A 20,704-nucleotide genomic window follows, 5' to 3' on the forward strand; every position below is an offset into this window, starting at 1 on the left:
ATCTGTGTGCAATGAGGCCTGTTTTACTTTTGGAGATGAATCCACTGAAATGGGGTGAACATCCTCTCGCCTTTTGCTCTATCTGTCCCACTTGTGCTTAGAGTGATACAATGCTGCTAATCATGTTGATGTATATTTCCGTATGTGTGTCCCTGTGTTTTTGTGTCTGATGTTTTTTATTGCTTGCTACAATAGGACACACTTTGTACTGAAGGGATGCTTGAATTAATTAATTAACAAATGATGAATTAAAGGCTCAGCGTCCCCTTCTTTTGTTTAATGTAATAGAATGTCAACCTCTGATGGGCTCCCCATGGCACTACACAAGTGGATGTTATTTTTCTCAGAGAAAGTATCAAAGTCTGTGAATCTATCCGGTTACACAATCATTTCGCTCTTCACACAATGTCTTTGGAGATCCAGGGCAATTTTTTTGGTTTGTGCCAAGCTGCCCCTGAGATATGAGTGAAAGGATAGGAATAACTCCAGTGGCTGGACTGCTTCAGCAAAATTGGAATTCTTTCCTCACTCATCAATTGAAGTGCAGAACACAAAATGTTACAAACTGGAGAGCCTCATTCCTGAAAAATGACATATGCCTGAAACATAGACACGCCTGCTGCCGAAAGGCTGTGCTTTTCCAGCATCACACTCTTAGATTCTTCTGCATCTGCAGTCCTCACTTTCTACAAATTGCACAATGTACGTCAAGGTTCATCATGTCTCCTTACAAAACGGTTCTCTTGAAGTGCCTGGATACAGTTGAAATGAAAATACTCTATTAAATGTGCAAAAACTCAGGAATGTAGCTCAAAGACAAATCATTTCCACATTGCAGAGAGAACAAACACTTTTCTGTACATGAGCATTTCACACTGAGGGAACACGAAGTGGAATTCCAAATTATTCCACGCCACAGTGGTGTTTGTGTGTTCCTGTGTCTGAGTCTATCTCACTGTGGTGTGTGTCTGTGGTTGTGTAGTGTACAGTTGCCCCCATACCGGCAGGAGATATGTGCCAGGGCCTACCACCAAAGCCCAAAACCGCAGATAGGAACGAACCCATTCATTTAAATGGGAAATGTCCCTTCCCAGCAGTCTCCTGGTACCTTGTTCCCGATAATATGTTCGGGGAGTGGTAATCCAAGGGTAACTCAAACCACAGTACTTGATTCTGTGGATACCGGGGTCGCCCTCTACGAGTCTGCGTTGTATCAGTGTGTGTGTTGATGTGCCCATGTGGTGAGTGTCTGCCTTTAATGCTGCTGTGAGTTATTCACTCTCTCTTTACCTAGATCTCTTTCGTTCCTTCCCTTTCACACCCCTCTCTCCATCGTCTCTCCCCCTCTCTCTCTTCTCTCTATGTCTCTCACGGTCTCAGGCTTTCTCTGTCTTCCCTCACTCACCCCTTTCTCTCCCCTTTCTCTCCCTCTCTCTCTCGCTATACCTCTCTACCTTTTCCATTGTCATCCTTTCTCTCTCTCTTCCCCTTTGTCTATCTCTCCTTTTCTCTCTCTGTCTCTCGTTCTCTCGCCCTCACTCGAAAACTGTCCATTCTTCCCCCTCCGTATATCATTCTCTCTCCTTCCCTCACACTCACTCTCTCCCTGTGTCTCTCTTCTCACACCCTCTCCCCTTTTCTTCTGTTCTCTGTCTCTGTTTGTCTGTCACTATCTGCCCTGTTCCATCTCACTCCCTCTCTCCCTATCTCCTTTCCTCTCTCCCTCTCTTTTTAGTTGTTCTTCTATCCCTCTCCCTTTCTCACTCTCTTGTCCTCCCTCCCTCCATGTCTCTCTTTCTTTCACTTTCAACCATTATCTATGTCTCCACATTTTTTCTGATTCTTTCTTTCTCGCCCTCCCATCTTCTCCCACACTCTCCATCCCTCCCACTGTATCCCTGTCAGTAGTTCCCTCTCTCTTTCTCAGTCTCTCTCTCTCTGCCTTTCTCCGCCCCATTCTTTCCCTTTCTCCCTCCTTATCCCGACCTGCAAACGCTAGACATGACGAGAGGCCCAGTGAAATCCAACTGCCCATCTCAGGAACCACGTGGCACTGAGGGCAAAACAGTCCTTGTCAACTGGGAGCAGCGATTCTCCAAATCAGGAGCTGAATGTGGCAGTCCCTATGTCCGTCTCAGAACTCGCCTTTCCTGGCATCAGGGCATACCCTCGGAGAGGAAGAGACAGCGACCTCAGTGCAGAGAGAGCCCAACAGTTGGCTGAATTCTGTCTTTTCAGGTTCCGCCGCACTTGGCTTCAATGCACTTTTTGGAGCCGCAGTGGTCAATTGGCTTCGAGAAAGGCCTTTCAGCCAATTTAGTTTGCAACAGTCAAAAGCATTTACCTGCCAATTCTCATCCAATTTCCCACTCCTTAGACCATTGGTATAGCCTGCTTTGACCTCACAATCACTTATTTGGTGTGATGAGAGTTCCTGCCTCTTACAAGCAATAAGTTCTAGATTTCAACCACTCCCGTTTCCCTTACATCCCCTCTTCTAAATCTCCTTCTCCTTACCCTCAATCTTTGCCCCGTTCATTAAAGCCTCCTTCGAGTGGAAAACTTTCTTCCTGTTTAGCCAATCTATATCCATCATCATCTTATGCATCTCAATCACGTCTCCTCTCGATGTCCCCTGCTCTGACGGAAACATCCTTAATCTATCCAAGATCTCCTCACCACTGAAACTTCCGAGGCTCGGCAACATCGTGGTAAATCTACCTCAGCCTCCTCTCCAGACTTATCAAATCCCTGTTATAATGTGGATTCTCAAGACCTCTCTGAACTTTGAGTTGTAAGGTCAGATTTAAACAGAGAACTGTAGCCAGAAGTAAGAGAAACCGTGACGATACAAAGGAAACAGACAGGGCAATGAGAGGTCATTCGATGTAAAGACTGAGAAAATTCATATTCTGGCAATATCAGACCTGGAAAATGCGTCGAAAATAGGACACCGGAACTACAATTTAGATTCACATCTTGCTGATGAATTGAAAACGATACGAAATTCTGCAGCACATCTGTGAGATGTTGCTCAGCTGCCGCCTTGTGGATAAATAGAGCAACACAGCACAAGTTCAACTGTACAGTGTTTCCAACGTGGATAAACGTAACCAAACACTCCAAACGTGATTCAGCTTTGCAAGGCTATCAAAATTCTTAAAGTTCTGGAAGTCTGAATTAAGAACAGAAAAAGATGCAGAAATTCGGGAGAAATATTGACTTAATATGCCAAGTCTATTGACAGTTAATGTAACTGAAGTAGGCTGCATAGTGCTGATTTTTTATGTTGTTCACCAAAGATGCTCGCTGGAAGTAAATGGCGAGAGTTTTCTTGGCAAAAGACGAAGACCAATCTTACCGTAATCGTGGGGCGATAAGATTCTAAATGGGGATTAATGATAAGTGTGACGATCAGGAAATTACTGATCACACCAACTACATTTTCATTCAAATCACTTAAGCAGATTACAAACAGCCAAGGTCACGGCATTGATACTGTTGGAACATCATTGGCCACAGTCCTTCAGGTTGAGAAGGGAAAAAAGGAAACGCACATCCATAGCTTCTTTTTGTCTCCTGTTACCAAGCCAACTGGGTATCAGGAATGATGTGTTCTCCCATTCAGCATAAAGCAGTCACATGAGGAAGGGTAATTGGACATACTGACCATTGTTTCAGTATCCTTGTATTTATACTGTCTGCAGTCAGTGTGCAAAATGACCACATATGTACTTACACACGCTGCACGACAAATCCAACAAGGGAAATTATGGCTGAAAAGTGAGCTGTCAAACAGCAATAATGTGATTGAAATCATCATCAACAGTGTTATCTAGCAACACTTACACAGTAAATGTCTGCATATTGACACCGAGCCTGAGTTCACCAGGGTCAGGGAGATCCCAGACAAATACTGAGAATACTGGAACTTCTTGCTGCATCTGTAGATACAGAATCACAGATTCTCACTACATCTGAGAATACGTGTGATGGAATATCCTCCAAATTCAGGGCTGGGTTCAGCTTTAACAGAACTCAAGAAGCTCGGCATCATCGAGACAAATGATCCTGCTTGATTGACACTGCATCCGCAAAAAAAAAATCCATTGTCTCCACGATCAACACACAATAGCAGCAGTATGTCCTGTTTTCAAACTATGTTGCAGACATTTGCCAAGGACTGCTCAGACAGCATCTACTCAAAGACAAAAAAACAGCAGATTTATAAGAACACTGCAATTTCCCATCATTATCCAGACTTGGAAATATGTCGGTATTCATTCCCTACTGCTGAGCCAAACTCCTGAATCCCATTGTATACTGCATTGTATACCTACTTTGTGTACTAGGCCAGACCACTCAAATATTCTTAAGCGAGCAGCACCAGACCATAACTTTGTAATTTGTTGTGGTCAGTGTACAGTGAAAATCATCTGGTTGACTACTGGATCTTAAAACAGACAAAATATTTATTCACAAAATTATGGAATGAAACATCAAGAACAGAATGACGACCCTACAGAGCTCAACCTATTAAACTAGAATTAACTGTGCTGTTCCGAATAGACACCACATTCCCAATAAGAAACCTTTCTTTAAAAACCAGTATAAATGGAACACTATTTATAGGTTGACGTTGAGGCAGAAAGATAGAGACTTTCAACACAGCTCACTGTTAAACCTCCCAGTTCACGACTGAACTAAAACTGCTCAGATGAGCTTGCTCGAGAGCTGACCACTCCCGTCTCTTTATACAGGTCACTTCTAAATCATGATCACTTTGGCCTGAAGCGTCATCTTTTTACACAAAATAACAAGACGCCTACAAAATCCTTTTCATCTCTGTACCAAACCAGACTGATCAGAGTCCGGCCCGGTTTATTGCCCCTCAAGCACATAAATCAAGGACAGAGTCTCCTTGTGGCAAGGAACAGCTTTCAGAAAGAAAGACTAGCTTTGTGATCCCACCTGCAGCAGCGAAATTGTTTTACCGGAGCGAAAGAAATAATTAACTTTTCTGTATGATGCACTTTCTACCAATACCCGACGTGCAAAAACATGCACAGCCAATGATGTACTTTTGGAAATGTCATCTCTGCTGCACTTTAGGGTAAGGCACAGACACAAACCAAAATGAGGTAATTACAGTATGATATATTCATTAATGGTGCTAATTGTACAATAAATATTTGCCAGCGGATCACGTGCAGCCCACTCCTGTTCTACTCTTTGAAATACATTACTGTTACTCTGCAGAATCGATTCCATGCTGCTTTATAAACAGCTGAGTTCTCAGGTAGAGACACACGTAATTGTTTCTTTTGAAATATGGCACCTCATCAGTTTGAATGTTCAGAGGCATACCTAGTCTTTTTCCCAATCCCTGTAGTGATAGCTTAAGGTGGGATTTACCAGGTTCAAGTGCTGTAAATATTGCCACAGATGACGTAATTTCGAGTGGACTCAAAGTATTTTCTTTATTATTTCAGGTAAATGTTAGACTCTATGTCAAAAAGGGACATTCTGAAACAAATGGCATTGCAGACACTCACCCACTATCATTTCCAACTTGTTAATATATTTTTTCTCTCAACCTAAGCTTCACGTGATTGTAATTTGTCAGAGGTGACATTGTATTGAAATAACTATATTTATATTCTGTCCTTTTTAAAATTTTCATCGTGTGGGTTATTATGAATTAAAGGGGAAATGCAAAGCATAGAGATTATTGCAGTCGTTGTATTAATCATTTAATCCATTTCTTTGCATGGAGTATTTGACTCTCAATTGGGGGCCACATCCCCGTCTTTTATCAATGAAGTCTGTTACAGATTCCATGTGCAATTATTTAATTTTATTCATACCCCACCAAGAAGGGCTTAAAATCTGTGGAGTCAGCCGATTGTCTTAACTTTTCTTCCGCTATTTGCTGAATGAAACGTTCCCTCCAATTCCATATTCTCCATGCGTGAGGAATCTCTCTGTAAGGGATGATGTACACAGTAAATTGAATTTCAACAATAAAATGCAGTAAATTCATGTTTGTATTGAGATTCTGTGTCTCTTTGCAGATGTCGGTACTGCAGTGAATGTGTGTGAGTGTCTGTGAGTAAGAGTGGGTGCAATTATCTGTGATTGTGCAACAGTGTCTGTGACTGTGAGTGTGAGTGTAATTGTGTTTTGTGAGTACTTTAGGAAAGTTAACGCAGGAAGGAGCATGCATTGAAGGAAGAACCCTTGGATGCATTAATATACAGAAGGATCTCGGTGTGGAGTACCACAGTTCCCAGAAATTGGCACCTGTGGTTTATGGCATGCTTGCCATCAGCATTTGAGGATTAGGGCATAACCTTTTGAAGTCATGTTGCTTGCTATCGTAATTTAGTTCGCCCAGACTTGAAATACTGTGTACAATTCTGCTCACCACACAGCCAGATGGACGTGGAGGAATTGGTGAGGCCAAATGTACGGTTTACCGGGATGTTACCTGGTTTGGTGGGTGTTGGCTATGAGGAGAAATTGGGCAAACTTGGTTTGTTGCCATCCGAAGGTCGGAGGCTGAGGTGTGGCCTGATGTAAGTTTACAACTTAATGGGAGGCGTGGATACATGGATAGCTGAAGACTATTTCCCAGGATATAAATACCATGGGTTTACGAGACATCTAGACAGATAAATGAAGAGGGAGTGAATAAAGGCATATGGCCAGATAAAAATATAGTTTTTATGGCCAATCTGATTTTCGCAGGGGTCAAGGAGCTCCCAAACAAACGCGAGAATGCCGGAAAAAAACTCTGCATGTTACACTGTGTCTACGGAGAGAGCAACCGTGTGATGGAATCTTCTCCAAATGTTAGAATGGTAAATGCTCGCCTTTTGTCATTACAGTCCTGGGGGGAGGGGTCGGATCCTTTGCTCGACTGTTCTTTGTTTGTAGAGATTAATAGAGTTGTAGAGATGTGCAGCATGGAAACAGACCCTTTGGCCTGAAACATCCATGTCGACCAGGTATCCAAGATTAATCCAGTCACAAATGCTCACATATGGTCCATATCCCTCCAAACTAGTGCTATTCATGTATCTATCCTGATGTTCTTTAAATGTTGTAATTGTAGCAGTCTCCACCACTTCCTCTTGCAGATCATTCCAAACTTTGCCATCCTTTGCATGATAACGTTGCACCTTAGATACTTCTTAAATCTTTTCCATCTCACCCTAAACCTATGCCCTCTCGATCCAGACTCCCCCGCTCCAGGGAAAAGACCTTGACTTCTTTCCCAATATATGTCCCTGGTGATTTTATAAACTTCTATAAGGTCACCCCTCAGCCTCCAAGATGGGAGGGCCGGGGGGTCATATTGTACCTCAACGAACCACTGCTTTTTTGTGGTCCTTTAGTCATTGAAGCTGATGCCCTTGGTTTCCAGATGTCGGAATTGAAGTTTCAAAAGCGGCTGCATTGGTTTGATATTTTTTGGGAGAAAATGATCACAGGAATTATATTTTAAAAACGAGGAGGAGAGACATGGTCAGTGACAGAGAAAGAGAGAGGGAGAGAGAGAGGGAGAACGTGTGTGTGTGAGAGAGAGAGAAACAGAGAGAGAGAGAAACCTACACTGCTATCTGACAGTGCAGTGAATAAACACTGCTTCTGTGTTTGTGTCTTGTATTCAAGTATTTTCAGTTCTTTGATGCATTGTTTGCAGGATAGCTTATCTCAATCGATCGCTTGCTGCTTAGAATATTTGTCATGCAATTTGTCTTGTTTGTTCATTTCACCAGTTCCACCTTTCCTTTTTAGGTGCGCTCTGAATATCCAAAACCAGCAAAAATGCTTGCAAGACTGTTGGGAAAATTAATCACGGCCAACAGAGCAAGGTGCAGCTCTGGGGTCTGGTGCAGAGTGTGGTGCAACATCGGCAGGGTCTTGCAAATTGCTGCCTGGAATGTATGCGTGGGGACTGAATGTTTAGGGAAACACATGTTTGTGGTGTTTGTCAAAATAGGGAAGGCACACAATTTTGGAGTTCAAATTTGATGGGAAGATGGTGCAAAACTTTGGAGAGGCCCAAATTCGGTGGCAAGGAAATTGTGGAAGTGTGCGAATTGACATGAAAACACTTGAGAGATAAAATTTGAGGGCAATATTTCGCGGGCAAAATTGCTAGTCACAGAGAGCCAGAGAGAAAACAAAAAAAGTAAAATGAGAAATGTATACAGAGAAAATGTCTATGCTTATGTCCCTGTGCAATGAGATTCTCTGTTGTTTTTGAGTGAATCTACTGAAATGGGTGAAACACCCACCCAGCTTTTTCTTTGCCTATCCCTCTTTGTATTTAGAGTGATACATTGCTAATTGTCTTGCTGATGTCTATTTTCGTTATATGTGTCCCTGTGTTTTTGTGTCTGTGCACCTAACTCTGATTACAATACGACACACTTTGTAGAGGAGGGAAGTTTGAATGAATGAACTAATCAACAAATTAAAAAAAAATGAGTCAAAGACCCAAAGTCTCCATCATTGTTCAAAGCGATTCAATGTCACCCTCTGGTGGCCTCCCCACGATATTACACAAGAAGCATCTTTTTTTGGAGAAAGAATCAAAGCCTGTGGATCTCTGAAGTTGTACAATGCTTTCATACAATGTCTTTATTGAATTGAATTGAATTGAATTGAATTTATTGTCATTGTCATGAGGCACAGTGAAAACTTTACTTGTGAGCAATACAGGCAGATCACAGAGTTAAGTAACATAAGTAAGTAAAGAATATGTAAACAGTGGCAAAAACAAATACACAGGTACAGGCAAATATTAAGCGTTTGTGAGTCCATTCAGTATTCTAACAGCAGCAGCGCAGAAACTATTTACAAACAGGCTGGTGCGTGCATTCAGGCTTCTGTACCTTCTCCCTGATGGTAGAGGTTGTAGAAAAACATTGCTTTGTTGGGACGAATTTTAGAGAATGCTGCTGGCCTTTCCTTGACAGCGGGCCGAGCAGATGGATTCTATGGATGAGAGGTAGGCCTTTGTGACTGTCCGGGCCGAGTTCACCACTCTCTGTAACTGTCTCCGATCTTGAATGGTACAGTTGCCATACCAGGTTGTGATACATCCAGACAGAATGGAGTCGATGGCGCACCTATAAACGTTGTCAAGAGTATTCGCCGTCATGCCAAATTTCCTCAGCTGCCTGTGAAAGAAGAGACGTTGTTGGGCCTTTGTAAAACGTGCATCCACATGAAGAGTCCAAGAAAGCTTGTTGTGGATGACCACAATACCAAGCAGTTTTATCCAATCGGTGTCGCCCCGAGAAATGAACAGAAGCAGAGTGAAAAAAACCCAGTGTTAGTTTCACTCCCTCAGTTTTGAATTCTTTCCTCACTGAGAAATTTAGAGAGTAGATTACAAGAAAAAATACTATTTGCTGAAAGTACAGAAAGGTTAATAATGTCTCCTTACAAATCGATTCACTCAGACATACCTGGACATAGTTGCAATGAAAATATTCTATTAAGTATGCATAATTGTCAGAATACTGTTCAAACACAAATAATTTCCACATTGCAGAGGAAGCAGACACGTTTCTGAACATGACCATGTTTCATTCTGAGGGAACATTTAGTACAGTTCCACTGCACTCCGAACCAGCATAGTGTTTGTGTATGTCTATGTGTGAGCCTATCTCAGTATGGTATATTTGTGCGTCTGCGTAGTGTGTGTCTTTCTTGCTGATATAAGTTACTCTCGCTCTCACTACAACGTTTTCTCTCACTTCTTCTCTCTCCCACACCTCTCTCTCTGTCTTCTCTCCTCTCTCGCCCTTCCTCTATCTCCCTCCCTCTTTCACTTGCTCCCTTTTCCTCTCATTTCTACCATCCCCCACCTCTCCACCTTTCTAGACAAGAAAGAGCAAATCAAATTCACAGCCCAGAGAGAGGCCTTCAAAGCCTGTGCCGAGTGATAATCTATTGTCTGAACCTATCGCCCAATTCTTAAGGATCTGTATCCCGCTGCAAATCACCGAGCATCGTCCAGATGCGCCTTAAATGAATCTACTGTGCCTGCTTCTACTATCTCTCCTCGAAACGCGTTCCAGGCACCTACCACCGTCTGTGTAAAGTACTTTCTGCGTCTATTCCCCTTAAACTTTTCTCCTCTCACATTTAACGGGTGACCTCTCGTTATTGAATCCCTTGCCCTGAGATAAAACTTATCTCGATCTATCCTGTCTATACCCGCCATGATTTTGTGGATCTCAATCACGTCCTCTCTCAATCTCCTTTTTTTTCTAATGAAATCAATCCTGACCAAGTCAACCCCTCTTCATAGCACCTTCCATACATGACAACAACCTCTTAAATCTTCTCTGCACCCTCTCCAAAGCGTCCACATCTTTTTATTAATGTGGCAACCAGAACTATACATAGTCTTTGCAATGCAGCCAAAACAAGGCCTTGTACAATTTTAACAATACCTGCCAGCTCTTATACTTTGTACCACGTGCGATCAAGACCAGCAAACGACATGTCTTCTTGACCACTCTATCAATTTGTATAGCTACCTTCAGTGTACAATGGGTCTGAACGCCCAGGTCTCCCTAATCACCAACCTTTCCTAAGGCTAGAGAGTTTTCAGGAGATTTGAGAATAACTTTGCAGCTCAGCGAGCAAACCTAAATCCAAAACTTATTCCACGGCTCTTCCAATTACAGGACACTTCGCTCTAGAATTAAACCTTTCAAAATGCATCACCTCACATTTGCCCAGATTGAACTCCATCTGCCCCTTCTCTGCCCAACTCTCCAGACTAACGATATTTTTTTCTGGATTCTTTGGCATTCCCCATGCTTTCTACTACTCCAACAAACTACATCTCATCTGTAAACTTACCGATCAGACCAACAATACCGCCTTCCAGATCATTTATGTATATCACAAACAATAATGGTATCAACACTGATCACTGTGGAACACCAAATTGGTCACCAAATCTATCAAATTGGTCATTTCCTCACAGAACTCTATTAAGTTGGCAAAGCACGATCTCCCCGGCACAAAACCATCTTGCCTCTCACTGATAAGTCCATTCTCTTCCAAATATAAATAGAACCCATCCCTCAAAAACTTCTCCATCAACTTTCCGACCACTGACATTCGGCTCACTGGCTGGTAGTTACCTGGGCCATCCCTACTAGCTTTCTTGAACAGGGGGACAACATTAGCAACTCTCTGGCACTCCACCTGTGTGTAAAAATGTTACATAGATATCTGTCAAGGCCCCAGCTATTTCCTCTCTCGCCTCTCTCAGCAACCTGGGATAGATTCCATCCGGTCCTGGGGATTTGTCCACCTTAATATCCTTCAGGCTAGCCAACACTTCCTCCCACATAATTTCGAATAAGCAAAACTCTATCTATAATCTCAACATTCACAGTGTCCCTCTCCTCAGTGAACACTGATGCAAAGTAATCATAGAGAATCTCACCCATTTTCTCACGTTCGACACGCATTCTTCCTTCCTTATCCTTTAGTTAATCAACACTTTCTCTAGTTACCCTCTTGCTTCTTACATATGAATAAAATGTATTGGAATTCTCCTTTATTCTGCTCGCGAAAGCTATTTCATGACGCCTTCTAGCCAGCTTGATTCCTCGTCTACAATTCATCTAACTGTCCCGATATTCCTCCAAGGCTCGTTCTTTTCTTAGCTGCCAGGACCTTGTGCACGCTTCCCTTTTCCTCTTGGCTCGCCGCACAATTTCTCCTATCACCCAAGTTTCAAGAATCTTGCCTTTCCTATCCCTACTTTTCAAAGGACATACCTATTCTGCACTATTTACAACATATCTCTAAAAGCCCCCCACATATCAAAAGTGGACTTCCCTTCCAACAGCTGCCCCCATCCACATTTTCCAACTCCAGCCGAATTTCGATATAATTGGCTTTGGCCCAGTATAGTACTCTTCCCTGAAGACCACTCTCATCTTTGTCAACGAATATTCTAAAGCCTACAGAATTGTGGTCACTAATCCCCAAAAAATTCCCCACTTGAACTTCTACCACCTGTCCTGGCTAATTCACAAACACTTGGTCCAACAGTCCCCAGATGGACTATTGACACACTGCTCGAGAAAGCTTTTCTGGATGCTCCTTACAAATCCTGTCGCATCTTGACCTCTGACGCTAAGGGTATCCTAAGCTATGTTGGCATAACTAAAATATCCTATCACCACCCACTGTTGCCTCTATATCTTTCCATGATATGTTTACCTATTTATTCTACTACCTCATGCTCACTGTTGGAAGACCTATATTACCCACGCCGCCACCCCCCCAACAAAAACGTAACTGCACCCTACTTAATTCTCAGGCTTACCCATAATGTCACACTGCTTAAGACCTCCGTAGCGTTCTCCTTTAGCATAGCCGTGATACCGTCCCTGAGCAGCAATGCAATTCCTCCCTCCCCACTTTTAATTCCCTCCCTGACCAGTCCGAAGCATCTATATCCTGGAACATTTAATTGCCAATCATTCCCTTCCTTGAAGCAAGAGACTGTGATCTCAATAACGTCATAATCCAAAGGACTAATCCAAGCCCTAAGTTCGTCTACCTTACCACAATACTCCTTCAAGAAAGCGTGAACACTTCAGACCACAAGTCCATTGGCGTTCATCTGCTCTCTGCCCACTCTTCCTCTTGGTAATGCTAACCTCATGTTTCTAATCCCTGCTGTCTCTGGTTTCCACCTCACTGTCTACTAGTCTTCTCTTCTGGTTCCCTGCCCTCCGCCACATTAATTTAAACTCTCCACAACAGCAGTAGCAATATCTCCCCCTAGGACATTAGTCCCAGTCTAGTTCAGGTGTATAAAATATAATTTGTAACAGCCTTGAGTGTCAAGTCCATAACTCACTCAAATTGGCCACGCAGTGGAAAGAAGATTAAAAAAAAGCATGTGACATGCTTCCGTTTATTGGTCAATGCATTGAGTGCAAAAGCCAGGAAGAAATATCATAACTTTATGAGTCTTAAAGATATTGCGTTCAATTCTTTTCGCCACTTTATAGGTAAGATGGGGAAGCTTTGGACAACATACAGAAGAGGTTTACCAGGATGCTGGCTGGATTAGATGGTAAAACGAGAGGCCGGACCAAGTTGGGCTGCTTCTCCTGGAACAGTGGAGGGCGAGTGGACACTTTGTAGAAATCTATAAAGTTATGGCATTCACATATAGGTTTGACAATTGGAATCCTTATCCGAGAATTTAAATGTATAATATTAGGCGACATGAATTTAAACGAAAGGGTCAAGGTTCAATGGACATATGGGGGGCATGTTTTTTACAGAGAGTGATGAGTTCATGAAACGCACTGCCATGCATCGTAATGGAAGCAGATGCGAAAACGGAGTCTAAGAGGCTTTTTGATCAGCACACGAACAAGCAAGGGGTGGAGGGGATTGGCCATAAGATGGCAGAAATGAAGAGTTTATTTCAGCGTTACAATCAGCTCAATATCATGGGCCGAAGGACGATTCTGGTGGAGTACTGATATATGTTTTATTTTCGAAGGCAGCACATCATTTACCGTGTCTTTCCCATTGGGCTATTGCAAGTGGTGGAGCGGACTGAAATTTGTCTTTAATCATTCACTGGATGAGGGCATCGCTGGCTTGTGCCATCATTTGTTGTTCATCTATAATAGACCAGAGGGCAATTAAGGGGCATTGCTGTCGGACTGGAGTCACATGGTTGGCAGATCAGGTAGAGGTGGCAATCTCTCTCCCGAATGGACCCTATTGAACAAAATGGGATTTTCGTATCGTCAACGATGTTTTGGTCATCATTGCAGACTTAATTCCAGGTTTTTAAATGGAATTCATTTCAAATTCTATCTTTTGCCTTGGCGCAGCATTAGAGTAAAAAGAAGACCCTTCAGAACGGAGATGAGGAGGAGCATCATAAGCCAGAGGGTGATGAATCTATGGAACATGTTGGCCCTGAAGCTTGTGGACGCCAGATCATTGAGTATACTTAAGACAGAGATACACAGGTTTTTGATTGCTGAACGGATCATAGGTCATGGGGAGAAGGTGGAGGAAGGTGGTTGAGAAATTTATCAATCTTATAGAGTTTATAAAATCATGAGGGGCGTGGATGGGTTAAATAGGCAAGGTTGTTTCCCTTGATTTAGGCTGTTCAGAACTAGAGGGAATAGGCTTTTGGTGAGGGGATAAAGATTAAAAAGGGATCTAAGGGCAACTTTTTCAAGTAAAGAGCAGTGCATGTGAGGAATGGGTTGCCAGAGCACGTGGTGGAGACTGGTACAATTGCAACATTTAAAAGTCATCTGGATTGGTACATGAATAGGAAGAGCTTACGGGGACATGTGCCAACTGCTGGTAAATGAGATTGAATTAATGTAAGATATCTGGTCGGAATGGACGGGTTGGATTGAAGGGTCTGTTTCCATGCTGAACATTTCTATGACTGTGTGACTCCAAATATGCCTGAACAGCACAGCCGACTCGATCGACGGAATCGCCTAATTTCTGTTGATGTATTTTATCGTCTTGTGTTTTTAACTGGAAACTAGTACAAAAGACCATTACCTTGGTCTGGATTTAGAGTTTAGTGAAAATATCACTGGGCCATCAATTTGCGCAATGAGGATGTCTTCATAAAACCTGAAGATGAATGTTACCTCTGATGACCTGGAGATTGATAGCGGGATGGGAGAGTGACTGTCGGTAAAATTGGAGATGAAGTAAATTAGATACTAAGCAGAAAATGTTTCCATATGAATAGGCAATGAGCCTTCCCCACACCCTGACTTCTTTTTCCTGAGCAAGAAAGCTTGCTCACCCTTAACAATGTAAGCCACTCACAATTCCCCCCCCTTCTTGTGTTAGCACGAAAATAAGCTTACGTCAGTCACTGTCAAGACTGGTTTTAGCTTCATCTCTTCTATAATAACGACAAGCTCTCCAGTTGTTCTGCTATCATGTAAATGGATTCAAACCTTAACTCCAAACCCTCAGATAGAGTTCGCATCATTTAGGTATATGTTGCTACCCCGACATGGAATGTGAGATGAATTGAAAAATTTTCTGGTATCTCGGTTGCCCGGTTTCTTTTCCCAGAACTATTGAGTGCATCGAATAACTGAAGTAAAGGGATATTTCAATGCACTCTTCATTTGCTTTCTGAACTTCGTTTGGGTCACTGCATAAATTACGGTGTTCGTGCAGCAACTGAGGAGCTGTAGCATGAAGCCTAATTCCTGGACAAAATCGTATATCCAAACAGACAGGTAGCCTAAATGCGGCATTCGGTTCCAAATCGAATGCAGCATTATCATTGACCACAAAATGATGAAATTTGCTGAGATGGAAAACAGCAAAATGATTGATTTCCTTCGACTCTCCATTTCTGGGTCTCTGGCACTCTGGGGAATGAGTCTCCCACGGGCTCTGCTGCTCACGAGAATGTGTCGGATGTTGAAAACATTGAGCAGCAAAATCAGGACGAACGGGAGAGCTGGAGTGAGAATGTAATGGAGAAACTCGAGTATGACCCAGAACTGAGATTCCTGAACATCATTTGTGACACGACAAAACCATGGCCTGTTTATGAGCCAATACTGATCTGTCAGCATAAAATACCAGAAAATATTATTTAAACAACTCAGTACAATCACTGTTCCTAGAAACACAGGCACCGTTTTCTCATTGCAATATTTGCTTTTGAGCTTCTGGCAACAAATAGCCAAAAATCGATCGAAGGTAAAAGTGACGGTGAACCAGACAGAGCAGTCAGTGACTGCATAAAGCAGGACGGCGTGGATGTTGCACACGTGGACCGAATACAGGAAGATAAAATAGACATAGTAAACGATTGGTATTTGTCTCAATATCAAGTCGATGATAATGACCAGTAGATCTGTCACCGCCATGGCCATCAGGTAATAGTTGACACATTTGGAGAGGCCATACTTTTTGCGAGATAGGATCACTACCGTTATTATGTTAACTGTGGGAAAGGAAAATAACCAATAAAATTGCACACGAGGAACACAAAACTTGATACAGTACGTTAGGTCTGGCTTGACGAGCACATTATGTGAGTGTAACAACACTTCTTTATTTACGTAACCCGGTCTATTGCAATAAATGGCCGAGTTTCCTTTGCCTTTCCTATAACTTGCCTTCACACTTTCTGTGAATCATTCACAAGGACACCCACATCCCTATTCATTGACGCACCCTGAACTTGATTCTGCTCTAAATAAGAACTTGCCCTTTCATCTTGCTGGCCAACATGGACAACGTCGCACTTGTCCATATTAAACTCCAACTGCCACATCCTGCATCATTGTCCGAGCCTATCAATATCCATCTATAAACGTCTATCTCCTCATCACTGCCTGCTTCCCCATCCATTTTGTTATTATCCGTGATCATTGCTATGTTACACTCTGTCTGTCATTGCAGACCACTTATTTCAATTCTCAGTATTTTAGATCCCAGAAATGAATCCTGTGGCACCCAAGAAGTTACATTTCATCGCCCAGAGAAGGACGCATTTATTCCGGCCCTCTGTTTCCATCAGCTGAACAATCCTCTCTCCCAAACAAAAGGACGACAGAACTGTCCTTTGATCACTTTAATCCCTAGGATTACAAAAGTCTCGTAATAGGTAGTGTAGTATTCGACCTCCTTGACGTGAGATATTGATACTCATGCACACCCATGCTTTTTCCAGCTAAAACCTTTCCCTTCCACGTTACAACTTAAGCTGCCTGACTTCTCTCTTTTCAGAATCCACATTTGCACGACTGCACTCGTTATAGTCACAGTGGTCGACCAACTCAGAAAATGTGCCTTCTGGACATTGAGTCGATGCAGCCTAAAACAACCACCGAACAATTCTAATCATATTCCTCAGCCCTTGGCTCATGGCATAGTCTGCTTTGGCATCACAATTAGTTCTCTAATATGATGAGGATTTCTGCCTCTTGCAGGCACTGAGTTCCACATTGTCAAAAACCTCATTATTCCTTACCTCCCTGCTCTGAACCTCATGCCCCTAATCTTAATCTGTGCTGCCTGTTCATTGATCCCTCCGACAAGGAGAAAGGTTTCTTCCTGTCCACACTACCTATATTTTATACACCTCAGTTTGCTCAGACCCCAGTCTATCCAATCCGTCCTCATCACTAAATCTCTCTAGGCCGGTCAACGTCCCGGCTCCTCTCCAGTGTTATCAAATAACGATTATAATGTGTATTCTGAAAAGATCCGTGACAGCAGGCATAAAGAAGGAAGGAGTTAGCCTCCGGTGAAACTGACTTTCTCTGGCGGAGTGGCAAAAATGCTGGCTCTCTGAATCTAAAACAGAATGCAAGGCTTTGGCAGCTTCTTCAGACAGGCAACCAACATGATGGGGTCATCAACCCCCTCAGAGAACGCCATAGGCTCAAAGATGTCCTATGCTCAGGTAAAACCTTCACGCTATTGTGTCTCTCCAAGATGAAAAAAACTCACTGCTTGAATCGTAGTATTCCACGTTGCACAGTGACAACATTCCTCAATGTTGTAAGAGTTTCAGATTTGACAAGACTGGAAGTGTGGAGATTTGTTGATGGGCGTTTCCTCAGTTATTGAGGAACTCTCAAATGCAGATTTTTATTAGTATCAAAATCAACTTCCTACTGTGGCAGGATTAGGACCCAGCTCCCCAGATCATTAATTGGGACTTTACATATTAATATTCCTCAAAGCCACCGCCAGAACCTGAGTTGATTCGAAGCAGAAAGAGCGATTGTGTAAAAAAAAGAAAGCGAATTGAGGAGAAAAGCCGAGAAGTGGGAGATCAAATCAATCATTCAATAGACCGAAGCTCCTATCCATTCTGTGGTGTCGATCTCGATGAAATGGTGCTCGGGGCTAGTTCGGTGAAAGAGATGCGACTCTTCAGAAAATCTATTCACTGGATAGCAGCACTTGTATTTGCATAGGCTGCGTTAGAACTGATGGACGCACGAACATGGTGTCATCATCAAACAGCACGAAGACAAACCCGTCATCTGACTCATCCATGCTGAACAGGTTTCCCAAACTGAACTAATATTATTTGGCTGCAATTGGCCCAAGCGCCTCTAAACCTTTTTGAGCCATGTAACCGTACAAATGTATTTTACATGTTGTAATTGCACCAGCTTCCACTACTTCCTCTGGCAGACTGTTCATTGAGCGAACCACCGTCTCTGCATTGCCCCTCAGGTCCCTTTCATATTTCTCCCCCACCTTAAATCTATGCCCTCTAGCTATAGACTCCCCGACCTCGGAAAAAGGACCTCGTCTGTTAACCTCATTTGCAACCCTCGCGGTTTTATAGACCTCATCTCTCAAACTCCTCCATTCCAGCGAAAAATATCGCAGTCTTTCCAACCTCTCTTTCTATCTCGAACCTTCCAGACTTGATAACATAATTTCAAACCTCCTTTGCGCCCTTTCCAGTTTATCAATATCCTTCCTATAGCAGGATGAGCGGAATTGAACGTCATACTTATAAAGTGCCCTCAGTGGATATTGTGGCCTCACCAGATACATACCAGGAACGCCAACGACAGCTAGAATAGGATAGTAGACGCCTTGAATAATCCAAAGCACGTCCTGAATTCGAGATGGTAGAGATATCCAGCCCTGGGAAATCCAGTAAAGTCCATGGTAGAAGCTTCGATGCATTTTTATAATGACCCCCGTCAGAGTTTGATCACTCCCAGTCTCTGGAAAAGTTGTTCCTCTGTTAATGAGGGAGCTGGAACTCCAGCTGACACAGCCGGATAACACGCTGTAAGGCGCCGTTTACTTATAAAGGAGGAGAGAGGCTTCAAGGGACACAGCGAGGATCCGTGGAGACTGACTTCAATGAGTGATGCAAAACAAACAGTTTGAATCAACCTCTTTCAGTCCAACAGGTCTCTGCATCACTAAAAAAAAGGAACATTTGGCCAGTCTCAGCGCCATGTGTGTGGGTGAACGAGGGAGTGGGTGGGGGCAAGGCCAGAGACGTTGGCCATGACGTTTCAACTATTGTTTGATACACGAGCGCGTTCAGAGTGCTGGAGAATTTTAAATTACACATCTTGTTTGTTAAAAAACTTTTGAGTTGTTTTCTTTGAAAATCATTTATCAGATTTGAGGTGTCGCTGGCTGGGCCCTCCTAGTTTGTCATATCCTCCTAGTTATCCAGAAGAGAAGGTGCTGGTGTGCGACGACGATGAGAAGTGAAAGGAGAAGAGGCAGCTCTTATATGTCACAACACCCCCACGAAAGTTATCTTCTGAACCACTCACCATCCTGTATTGGAAATAGCTGTGCGTCGCCACTCCTTCACTGTCACTGGGATTTCATTCCTGAAGGGCAATTTGGTTTCTGCTCTCAACACATAGACTGCAGCGGTCCAAGAATATAGTCATAGGAGAGAAGCTGAAAGACTGGAGAACAGACAATGTTTGCCGTTTGTTTAAGAAGAGTATCAGGCACAATTTAGGAAATTATAGGTCACTGTGTCTTACTTCTGTGTGAGTGAAGTTAGGGGAGAAGATTCTTCATGGCAGAATTGACTCGCATTTAGAAACGCACAAGTAAGTCCATTACAAATGGCCGGACACTGAGGAGCTTTTATGGAGTAACTTTCCTCCTTCGTAATGGATAAGCTTGTAAAGAAAGCATATTAGATTAGATTAGACTTACAGTGTGGAAACAGGCCCTTCGGCCCAACAAGTCCACACCGACCCGCCGAAGCGCAACACACCCATACCCCTTACCTAACACTACGGGCAATTTAGCTTGGCCAATTCACCTGACCCGCACATCTTTGGACTGTGGGAGGAAACCGGAGCACCGGAGGAAACCCACGCAGACACGGGGAGAACGTGCAAACTCCACATAGTCAGTTGCCTGAGTCAGTTGCCTGAGTATGGCATGCTTGCCGTCAAAGTTTGGGCTATTGTGTGTAATAGTTGCATGTCGTGTTGCAATGTGTTAGACTTTGATTAGGACACATCTGGAGTAACTTTGCACATTTCTGCTCACTGGACAATAGGAAGGATGTGAAGACTTTGCAGAGAATGCCGAAGAGGTAAGCAGAACGTTGCCTGGGTTGAAGTATTTTACCTTTAACGAGATTTTGGAAAAACTTGGTTGGTTTCGTTAGAGCTTCAGAAGCTGAACTGATGCCTAGTTGGAAGCATTTAAAAATCTGAGAGGCATGAATAAAGAGAATAGTCAGAGTCTCCACAGGGTGGAAATGTCAAAGATGAGTAACATAGTTTTAAGATAGGAGATGGAAAGTTTAAAGGAGATGTGCGAGGAACGTTTTCCACACTTAAGATCGTATGTGTCTCGAATGCATTGCTCCTGAAGGTGGAAACTTTAACTGCATTGTGGGAGGCAAGTTTTCAACACTCAAGATAGTAGGTGCCTGAAATGCATTGTCACTGGAAGTGGAATGAACAGGTATGATAGCAACATTTTAAAGGCATTTGGATAGACTCATGAAGAGGCAGAGAATACGTGGATGCAGACCAAATGAAGGCAGATAGGATAATTTTGGAATAACATCATAGCCAGCACTGACATGTTGACTGAAAAGCTTTGGTATATGCTATCATATCTCTGTTGCATGTTGTGA

This window comes from Hemiscyllium ocellatum, assembly GCF_020745735.1.
Source record: "Hemiscyllium ocellatum isolate sHemOce1 chromosome 27 unlocalized genomic scaffold, sHemOce1.pat.X.cur. SUPER_27_unloc_2, whole genome shotgun sequence".
Taxonomy (NCBI): domain Eukaryota; kingdom Metazoa; phylum Chordata; class Chondrichthyes; order Orectolobiformes; family Hemiscylliidae; genus Hemiscyllium; species Hemiscyllium ocellatum.